The sequence below is a fragment of the Humulus lupulus genome, chromosome 9 (genome assembly GCF_963169125.1).
Source record: "Humulus lupulus chromosome 9, drHumLupu1.1, whole genome shotgun sequence".
In the NCBI taxonomy this organism is placed as follows: domain Eukaryota; kingdom Viridiplantae; phylum Streptophyta; class Magnoliopsida; order Rosales; family Cannabaceae; genus Humulus; species Humulus lupulus.
This window is the reverse complement of record NC_084801.1, coordinates 129,389,748-129,400,935: the sequence shown is the minus strand read 5'-3', so window position 1 is coordinate 129,400,935 and position 11,188 is coordinate 129,389,748. Positions and strand designations below refer to the sequence as shown.

General features: G+C 38.2%; 1 non-coding gene across 1 annotated transcript; it reads right to left on the bottom strand.

Moving 5' to 3' along the window:
- Positions 1–9,453: 9,453 nt before the first annotated feature.
- Positions 9,454–9,560, bottom strand: LOC133802936 (small nucleolar RNA R71). The gene has a single exon (XR_009877679.1). It is a non-coding gene; the product is annotated as a small nucleolar RNA R71 (small nucleolar RNA).
- Positions 9,561–11,188: the final 1,628 nt, after the last annotated feature.

The window sequence follows — 11,188 nt, the reverse complement described above, 5'->3', positions numbered from 1 at the left end:
CTACAAAGACAAACGTTAACTCAGCCACTACCTTGACTACACCCTCAAAAACACAACCTTCAGGAGATAACCTGTAACTCCTTGGGTAACTAAGACTGTTACACTATGTATTTAAAATAGTGCAAGACTTGCTAACCAAGTCGTTTGAACATAAATGTGTTTCTAAGGTCAACTGATAGGTTAGGGTTAAAAGGTTTTGATCGTGAAATGGTTGAATTTCATTAAAATAAGAGTTTGATACATGGGATCCCAAAAATAATGTTTACATGGTGGTTACAGCCCTCAAAAGTTAATACAACTACAGCCAGCCTAAATGGAAAAATACAAATTTCGGCTCTAGTCCCTGTAATTCCCTCGGCTGTGGCGGTCGAGCAGCTGCCGATGTACACACTGCTCCCAAAGTTCTCCAACTCATGGCTGGTCCAACTTTCCTTTACCTTTACCTGCACCGCGTAGCATCCGTGAGCCAAGGCTCGGCAAGAAAACCATAATCAACAAGCATAGATGACAACAGAGTGTACATAGTAAACTTTAGATCAATCAGTTCAATTAACAACATAATACAAGTGCTAAACTAGGCAACAATAATAGTTTAATCCAAACATATAAATCAATCTTAATACAATTAAATAGGTGTTAGGGCCCTTAGGCCGAGATGCGTTCAGTACGCTCAACATCAGCCCCGACTCCCTTAGGATGTACTTTCACATCACACAGAACATGTACAGGTTACAAAACACATATGCTCATTTACAAGGGATCTTTGTCCCATTCACAACTTGGGTGCAATTTTTTTACTTCAAGACCTGAGGGGAGGATGTGGAGCGGTCCTGAGCACGATCCTTAATCCCGAGCCTTAAATGCTTTGATATCAAATACTAGCCTCTGATTAAATGGATAACTATCACAATATAATCAAATTAAATGCTTTGGAATCAAATACTAGCCTCTGAGACCTCAAATTCTACTAAATCAGGTAATAGAATTCATCCTGAGCGCTTAGGTTTAAGTCCCCGAGCCTAAAAACCAAACTTGGATATGGCTACCTAGGCAGGCCGCGACCTGGCCCTAAGGGTCATGGGGCACCCCAAGTCAGAGGTGCCAGCCTCTTATCCCAAGGGGAGGCAGGTCGCGACCTGCCCTGTAGGGTCGCGACGCCCCTAAAAATTAGTAGCCCTCAAAGGCCTTTTTGGGCACGCGTCGCGCCCCCGTGAACCTAGAAATCCCTGGGTTTTTCCTACATTTTTCCCCAGCTTAATTCATCAAAAATATAACCTAACCTACACCAGAACCAGAATTCGACCACTATATCACAATAGCCTACTCATATCACCACAACTTCCTAAAATTCTAACCAAAATCCTTGTAAAAACCCAAAATTCATCAAAACCTCTTTGAAACCTAAAGGTTTAAGAACACCTATATTAACAACAGAATTCCACCCAACAACTGAAATTTAAACCTTACCTTGATGATGCCGATGATGTCCCTGAGCTGCACCTCAAAGTCCTAGCCTTAATTCCCCAGCCCTCATGCTTAATTCCATAAGTTTTCTCTTCCAAAGCTTCAAAGCTCCCTTAGGCACAAGAGAGGGAGAGAGAGAATGTGAGTGAGAGGGAGAGAGAGTGCTAAGAGTTTTATGAGATATTCTAGCCTGACCCAGAAACCTTCTATCTATATCCCTTAACCATAAAGTCCAAAATTCCCCTTATATTAACTCAGCCCCTTTGTTGCCCATAAGGGGAAAATGGTCATTAACCCCAATTCCCGCTAATTCGACGAGTAATCCTACAAATTCCCATTTAATCCTATCATGCCCAACTAATTACCAGATATTTACCCGTTACTTGATAAATCCCAAATATATGTTAAACTTCCCAAAATACCCCTAGGCTCACCCCAAGCCGGGTATTAAACCCTACTGTGACTATTCTGCTAATCCGCTCACTAGGATGGCCTCGAGTTGTATACTGCCAATATATCCACATAATAATGTGGCCCCAACTGTACTGCCCTGGTTACTCCAAGATCGTTACTGTGAACTTTAAACAGTGCTTAACTCGCTAAATGAGTCATTAGGTTATAAACGTGCTTCTAGGTATTATTAATAGGCCAGGGTGAAAATTTTCTATTAAAAGGAATGGATATATTTCATTTAAAACTTTAAACTGTACATGGGCCCAAAAAAGCGTTTACAAGTTATTTACAATCCAAAATGGTCATTACAGTGTAAAAATTACAACCCACCGACCTAAGCGGAAAAATATAGGGTTAACCCCTAGTTCCCCTGAGAAACACCTTGGTCATGGTGGTAGCAGGCGCATATGTACACATCACCACCTAAGCTTTCCACTCAAGGCTGGGTGAGCTTTTCTTTCCCTTTACCTGCACCACATAGCACCCGTGAGCCAAGGCTCAGCAAGAAAACTACTGTATGTATTCAATATCAATAGATGATTATGATAATCATATTGGGGCTTGCATCCCAATGAGATAAGTGACTATTGAGTCACACGCTATTCAAGTGACTAATAAGTCAACCTCTAAGGATCTGTTCCCTGTATAGATGACTAATAAGTCCATCTCTAGGGTTTTGCTCCTTAAATAGATGGCTAATAAGTCCATCTCTGGGGACCCGCTCCCAAGCCATGTGACGTGTCGGTCACCTTGGCCTTTTGGCTTTGGCTCTAAGTAACTAGCCTTTAGACTAGACAAGCACTTTTGTTTTCATCGAACTTAAGGTCTGTCAAGCATTTTATGCTTATGATGATAATGATTATGTTGATTAGATCTAATCTTTTTGGCTTGTGTTAAACAAGCTTATACCGTCTTGACTCATAGGTCAATCCCATACGACCAGTGCTCAGTACTTTTGTCGAACTTGACTAATAAGTCACAACTTCACAGTCAATACTGACACCATTGCCGATTCTGACTAATAAGTCAGTACCATTCACAGATAAGCAAGACTGCTAAGCATTTATAATGCAATCAATGTCCACATATAGAGCACTCAACATGCATCATCAATAACCATGCATGTCACATACTGGGTGCAGTTTTGTTACCTCTGGTTCGAACGTGGAATAATAAAAGAACGACCCTTGAGAACGATTAGCCCTTAAGTCCCTTAGTGGTCACCTCAAATTGAGTCATTTCTCACTAAATCCTTTGGTTAATAAGATTCTAATCTTCCCCAGAATTGCTATAACTCGATCCTCACAAGAATCCGAGTCCTAGAACTCAAGTTCCCTTCGAAAATGAGATGAACAGTAAAAATGGATAACGGGAGAAAGAGAAAAGGTGTTTGAACATAGTTTTCCTTCTGACAGGTTACTTCAAGCTTAAGTAACCTCAAATAAATCCTAATGCTCGGGGTTCCAAAAATGTCCCCGGGGGAAAAATAGTCAAAAGTCTCAGAATTTCCTCCTGATCTCACTAACTCCCAATATATCATCAAATAATCATTCTTATTATCCTATATCCCAATAATTGACCCCGTTATGACAAAACCACTAAATTACATCCTAGGATCATCTCATGCTGAATAGCTCGAACATATCCACATAATAATGTAGCCTCATCCATAAATCACAAACATGCATAAAAATATACAAACATGCCCTCAACGGGCCAAATTACCAAAATACCCTTACAATGAAAAGTGGACCCACATGCATGCATTTATCATAATTTAATAATATGACTCAAATAATCATGCATATACTCATTTAATTGCATAATAAATCAATTATGGCCCTCCCGACCCCCTAATCAAGGAACTAAGACACATCAGGGAATTTGGGGTGTTACAACTATCCTCTCCTTACAGAATTTTTGAACTTGAAATTTACCTGAACAACTCGGGATACTAATCTTGCATATCTAACTCCAGCTCCCAGGTCACTTCCTCAACCTTGCTGTTCCTCCACAATACCTTAACCAAAGGTATCATTTTATTTCTGAGGACCTTGTCCTTTCTGTCTAGTATCTGGATTGGTTGTTCCTCATGGTAGAGATCTGCCACAAGCTCCAGATCCTTGTAACTCAACACATGAGCCACATCTGATACATACCTTTGAAGAGCAGAGATATGAAACACGTTATGCACAGCCAACAATGTCGGTGGTAAGGCCAACTTGTAGGCCTCCTGAACAATCCTCTCCAGGATCTCAAATGGACCTACAAACCTAGGGCTCAACTTGCCCTTCTTTCCAATCCTTCTCACCCCTTTCCATGGAGAAACTCTAAGGAAGACATAGTCTCCCACTTGGAACTCCACGTTCCTGCATTTGGGATCTGCATAATTTTTTGTCTACTTTGAGAAGCGAGCATCCAAGCTCTAATCTTCTCAATGGATTCACTGGTCCTCTGAATTGCCTCAAGACCCAAGTATCTCCTTTCACCTGTCTCATCCCAATGAGTGAGAGATCTGCATTTCCTACCATACAACAACTCATAAGGTGCCACCCCAATGATAGACTGATAATTGTTGTTGTAGGAAAATTATATCAAAGGTAGATACTTACTCCAGGATCCACCAAAGTCTAGCACACATGATCGAAGCATGTCCTCTAATATCCGGATCGTCCTCTCAGATTGTCCATCTGTCTGAGGATGATAAGCAGTACTGAACTTCAACTGTGTTCCGATGGCCCTCTATAGACTTCCCTAGAACTTAGAAGTGAAAGTAGGGTTCCGATCTGACACGGTCGACCTCGGTGCTCCATGAAGACGCACAATCTCTCTCACATAGAGATCTGCGTACTGGTCAACTGTATATGTAGTCCTCACTGGTAAGAAGTGAGCTAACTTGGTATAGCGATCCATAATAACCCATACTGAATCATGTTGACCAACAATCCTGGGTAACCCCACCACAAAACCCATCGTGATGTCCTCCCATTTCCACTCTAGGATGTCTAGAGGCTGCAATAACCCTGCTGGCCTCTAATTTTCAGCCTTGACCTGTTGACATGTCAAGCACTTAGACACATACTCTACTACATCCCTCTTCACCCCAGGGCACCAATACAATGATCTCACATCCTGATACATCTTCGTGGTGCCTGGATCCAAAGAGTAAGGTGTAGTCTGAGATTCATCCAGAATCTCCCGTCTTATAGTAGTGTCTAACATAACACATATCCGTCCCTTGTATCTCAACAATCCCATATCAAACACAGTGTAATCTCTGCACACTCCAGCTAAAATATCCTCTCTAATCTTGATTAGATGTCGATCACCCAGCTGACCCTCCTTGATTCTTTCCAACAGTGTAGACTGTAGCGTAATGTTGAGTCTAGTTTATGTCATGGTTAGGTGGTGTTTTAGGTAGTCTTTTATGTTGTTTTTCTTTCATTTAGTGCAGTTTTATGCTTTTGTTTGTTTGTTTTACAATTTTAGTGAATAAAAAGGAAGATTTGAATACTTGGATGAAATTGGTTCAAAAAGAGAAGAAAAACCCAAGTTTCGGTGTTGTTTTCGATAAAGGATGGATCTCGGCATGATTTGAAGGCATTGGTGATTTTTTGGGTTTAAAAATGCATGACTTGAAGAATTCCTTAAGGGCCGCAGCTTGAGAAATTTGGAGTCGCGACCAACCTCTTCACAGAAGCATTGTTTCAGAGTCTAGACTCAGGTCGCAGCATGGCTTTGGAGGGCCGCAGCTTAGAAGAGTTATTTCCAAGGGAAAAAAAGACACGTGCCGCAGCAGTTGAACAGTTGGGCCGCATCCCTCCTCAATGAAAGAACGTAGTTTTGGGACATGGGTTGCGACTCTTAATAAGATGGGCCGCAACCTAACTCCTTCAGAAAGAAAAGTTTAGGTTTTAAATCTAATTTCGTACAAAAAGAAAGGCGAGGGGGGGGGGGGACAGTTTTGGAGATAGCAAAAATTCTTCTACGAGAACTTTTGGAGGCTTCTTCACTTGTTTGTCATCCATCTATTTCTTTATAATGTTCTTTAATTTCTTTGTGTTTAGAATGACAGTTATGAACTAATTTTCTATTTAGGGCTATTAATTGAATCGCTTGCCATGTTATGAACTAATTCAATTATCATTCCTTCTTTATCTTTTTTTCAATTCTTGGCAATCTATGCATATTGGTTGATTATTGATTGGCCATCTATAGTCATTACCTGTATGTTTTTTAATCAAAAGCTGAGAAGTGCGATTTGAATTTGCTTTGGCTATTTAGGAAACAACTATAATTTGGAACGAGAGTATCTAGATTAATTGTGTAACTATCTTTTGAGTTGTTGTGATTAATGCTATCTTTGTGATTAAATTTACCATAGAAATATAGGTAATTTTCACTTAGGTTGAGTTTATAATTCATAACATGATTATAAGCTGATTTTGTCAACTCGTTAATTGAAATAGGAAGAAAGAAGAAGAAATTGGTAACTTGTATTATGGATTAATAAGGAGGATAGTTGATAAGATTAAATGCCCTAGTTACTCTCTTATTATTTAAATTCAATATTTTTCTAATATTTATTGTTTTTATTGAGTTCTTAATTATTGTTTCTGTAATTTATATTTTCTTCTGCATTATTACAAGAATCAAAGTTTAATTGACCAAATAGAAATAAAAATATTAAATGATTGGAAATTGGTGATTCAGTCCTTGAGGACGATACTTGGTTTTACCAAGATTGTTACTAATTTGCGATATGTGCACTTGCATAGCAATAAATTTCACAACAAGTTTTTGGCGCTGTTGTTGGGGTGTAGTGTCCCAGAATATTTACTTAGCTAGCTAGATAGTAGTAGTAGTAGTAGTACCTAGTAGTAGTAGTATGATAGTTTCCGTGGATTTTTGTTCAAACCGGGACTTAGTTGGAAACTCATAGCAATAGTTAATGATTTTATAAGTTTAACCTATAGTTTAAGAATATTAATTATAACATAAGGTTAGATTAACATTGTTGGTCCTAGAAATATATTTATTATAACCTAAGGTTTAGATAGAATGATTAAGAATGTGACACTTTTCATAATCATGTTTATTAAGGATTTAAGTATTTTGATGAATAGATTAAATAAAAGAAAGATCTAGAAGCTCTAGAACCTTCCAGAAACTGTTAGGACCACGTTTAGACTTAGTCAAACCTGTTTTATCAATTCAAAATATGCTGAATTAGTGCAAATACGTGTTTGATATATTAACGTATCCCGATATATCGCAGCTATAGTGGCCGATATATCGCCTACAGAAGATACGGAAAACACGTCGACTTCGCACGAACGATCGAGCGGGGCTCGGGAGTATGGGGGAGGCGATATATCAGTTCCAACTTTCATTTTTCAAAGTTTGTGATTTTAATTTTAAAAATAGCCTTAACCACTTAGACCTGCCTTTGAACGATTTTGACCGAGTTCTAGGAGAACGAAAATTCAAATCTTTTTCATTTTATGTTCATTTATTTATTCAAATTAAAAGGGGTTAGTTTCACTCCTTGAACTCTATAAATAGGACCTAGTACTCAACCATTTTCTTCATTCTTCAAGCATTGGTTCAAAGCCTCCAAGTTGCAAAGGTTACTATAGAGAGAAACACTTGGGTTTTGGGTTAAAAGCTTTATCATTCTAAGCTTTTCTAAACACTTGGGAAGTCAGATATAGTGAGATTTTGGTATCGAGGGTTAGATAAATTCATAAGATCATTCAAGGTATTCTTATCCTTAAGTTTAGTTCTTTATGGTTCTTTAGTTTTCTTTATTTTCTTCTCAAATCCTAACTCTTGTTTATGATTCTTGATTAGGTATTTAAGTTTCTTGAAACTTAAGGTTATTTTTGGTAAGTTTCTACTTGGATGGTTTAGTTCTTTTTTCATCTTCATTCTTTAGAATTTCTCATGGTTTTGCTGTTGGTTTTTAGGAGTGTTCCAATCCTGTTCTTGTTCTCAAATATCCCTGGTAAGGAAAATAGGATAGTTTATATGTGTTTATATGTTTATGTTATGATATGTTTTATGCTATAATATGTATATGTATAAATATGTTTTGTAGTCCTTGGGCATATGACTTGCTTAGATAGAAAGCCCCAAGAATATGTTTTATAGTCGCTTGGGCATATGACTTACTTAGATAGCAAGCGCCAAGAATTTTTATCATTTTCATGGTTTAGAGTTATGATTTACCCTACCTCGATTAGTAGAGAGAGGACCTAGATGGGTTATCATATACTACCATGTGATCTAACCTACCTCGATTAGTAGACAGAGGACCTAGATGGTTTATCACATGCAATGTTAATGAGTTAATGCCCATTAATATTGTAGTGCTATATGTTATATGTTCTTATAGTCATATGTTTATGATATAGTCTTATGTTTATGATTTATGATATTTGTTTTTTTAGTAGATTTTCCTTGCTGGGCATTAGGCTCATTCCTTTATTTTTATCTTGATGCAGGGAAATGATTATGGAAGGTGGAAATATATATGGTAGCTTGGCTTGTGTGTTTAGGATGAATGGATTGAATGGATTGCGTGACGATCAAAATTGAGGATGACGTTGTTTTTAAGTTTTTATTTTTATTTTTATGTATTTCTGCATTTAATATTTAAACATTTAAAGTTTATGTTTTATGTTTTATAAACAATGGGATCTCATACCATATCACATTTTATTTTATATTTTTACCTTATTTTGTATTGGTACAATCTTTTGGGTTTTAAATAAAGTTATGTTATTTACAATGTATGTTTCCCAATTTAGTAGCTATGTCTAGTAGTTTTAAAGGTCCAAGGTCTTAGAAATAGTTGGGTCATTACACGGGGACTGAAAACTTTCAATATCAGTCTAATTAATTTTATTTCTAATTTGGTTGTGTTTTTTTTGTCTTGTTTCTAATCTGTTTCAGCTGCATTTCTTTGTCAATTTCAGGTCATTTTGTTATATGCGTAGCAGAAGAGGAGCAGTTAGTCTTGCTCCTGTTAATCCTGAGATTGAGAAGGCTTGCAAACGAAATAGAAGAAACAAGAGGTTGGCTCGTCAAACTGTGGAGATGGCACAAAATAATGGAAATAATGAGGTTCCTGAGGTTATTCAAGGCCAGGCTCAAAATCTTGCTGCGAGGAGACTGAGAGATTGTGTACTGCCCACTGTTACGAGAGTACAACACTGTATAAGACCGCCAGCTGTGGAGGCCAATACTTTTGAAATTAAACTAGCATTCTTGCAAATGGTGCAGTCTACTATCCAATTTGGTGGTTTGCCTTTTGAAGACCGCCATATGCACTTAGCAAATTTCTTGGAGTTGTGTGATACCTTCAAGTATAATGGAGTGAGCGATGATGCAATCAGGTTGAGGCTATTCCCATTTTTGCTGCGGGAAATAGCTAAGATTTGGTTGAACTCCCTTCAATCCAATTCAATAAATACTTGGGAGGATTTGGCTTAGAAATTCCTTGCCAATTTCTTTCCTCCATCAAAAGCTGCTAAATTGAGGGGAGAAATTAATAGCTTATGTCAGATTGATGGGCAGTCATTATATGATGCATGGGAACGTTTCAAGGAGCTATTGAGGAATTTTCCCCATCATGGTATAGAAAAGTGGATGTTGTTCCACAATTTTTACAACGGGCTGTGTGGTACAACAAGAACAATTATTTTTGCTGCAGCTGGTGGGGCATTCATGAGTAAGAGTGCCAATGAAGCTTATAAACTATTAGAGGACATGGCCACAAACAATCATCAGTGGTCTAATGAGAGGTCATATGGGGTTAGCAAGGTAGCTGAGGTACATGAACTTGATGCAATTATTTCTCTGACAGCAGAAGTGGCGTCGTTGACAAAACAATTGCAACAGAATATTGTGTCTGCTAATGTGATTCAGATGGAAACTAGGTGTGAAATTTTTGGTGGTTCTTACTCTTTAGATCAGTGTCCTGCTAGTAATAATAATAACATTCCTATGGACCAAGCTCAGGTTCAAGCTGTGGGAAATTTTCAAAGGCCATTCAACAATCCATTCTCCAACACTTACAATCCTGGGTGGAGAAATCATCCCAACTTTTCTTGGAGAAAAAATTAGGGCCAGCAACCTCAGTTTCAAGGTCAGTTTCAGCAGAATATGCCTTAACAACTAATGAATCAAGCCTCTTCATCACAATAGCCTAGGCCACAAGCTCCACCAGACAGGACTAATGAATTATAAGCTGCATTATTGATTCTCACCAACACTCAAACTCATTTCATGACTGAGACCAGATCTTCTATCAGAAATATTGAAACACAAGTGGGGCAGTTGGCCAATATGTTGAATAATAGACCAGAGGGAAACTTGCCTAGCAACACTAAAGTTAATCCTAAGGAGCAAGTTCAGGCAATTACTCTGAGGAGTGGTAAACAAATTGAGCAGTCTAGTGTACAACAATCAGTGGTTCAGAATGAGATTTGGGTGAAAAGTCTGATACAGTTGAGCAAGGGGTTACTGAAGATCACAAGAACACAAAGAAGATTCCTCCAGTAGTTGTTGACCATCCATCCCGAGTTCCATACCCTCAGAGGCTTAGAAAAACTACTCTTGATAAATAGTTTTCTAAGTTTTTAGAGGTGTTAAAAAAGCTGCACATAATTATTCCTTTTGCTGAGGCTTTGGAGTAGATGCCCAACTATGTAAAGTTTATGAAAGAGATTTTTTCTTGGAAAAGAAAGATGGAAGACTATGAAATTGTGGCGCTCACTGAAGAATGTAGTGCAATATTGCAAAGGAAGCTGCCCCAAAAGTTGAGAGATCCGGGGAGCTTTACTATACCTTGCACAATTGGAAAATTTGAGTGTAAGAATTCCTTGTGTGGTTTGGGGGCGAGTATTAATCTAATGCCCTTATCTGTGTTCAGAAGACTTGGTTCGGGTGAAGCAAGACAAACAACAATTACTCTACATTTAGCAGATCGATCGGTGAAGCATCCACGGGGTATCATTGAAGATGTACTTGTGAAGGTGGATAAGTTTATTTTTCCTACTAACTTTATCGTTCTTGACATGGAGGAGGATACCGATGTACCTATTATTCTTGGAAGACTATTTCTAGCCATGGGCCAAGCTCTCATTGACTTTCAAAAGGGAGAGCTTAAACTCAGAGTTCAAGGAGATGAAGTGGTATTCAATGTCTTCAAGGCAATGATGTATCCAAGGGCTAGTGACAGTTGCTATAGTGTGGATGTGATAGA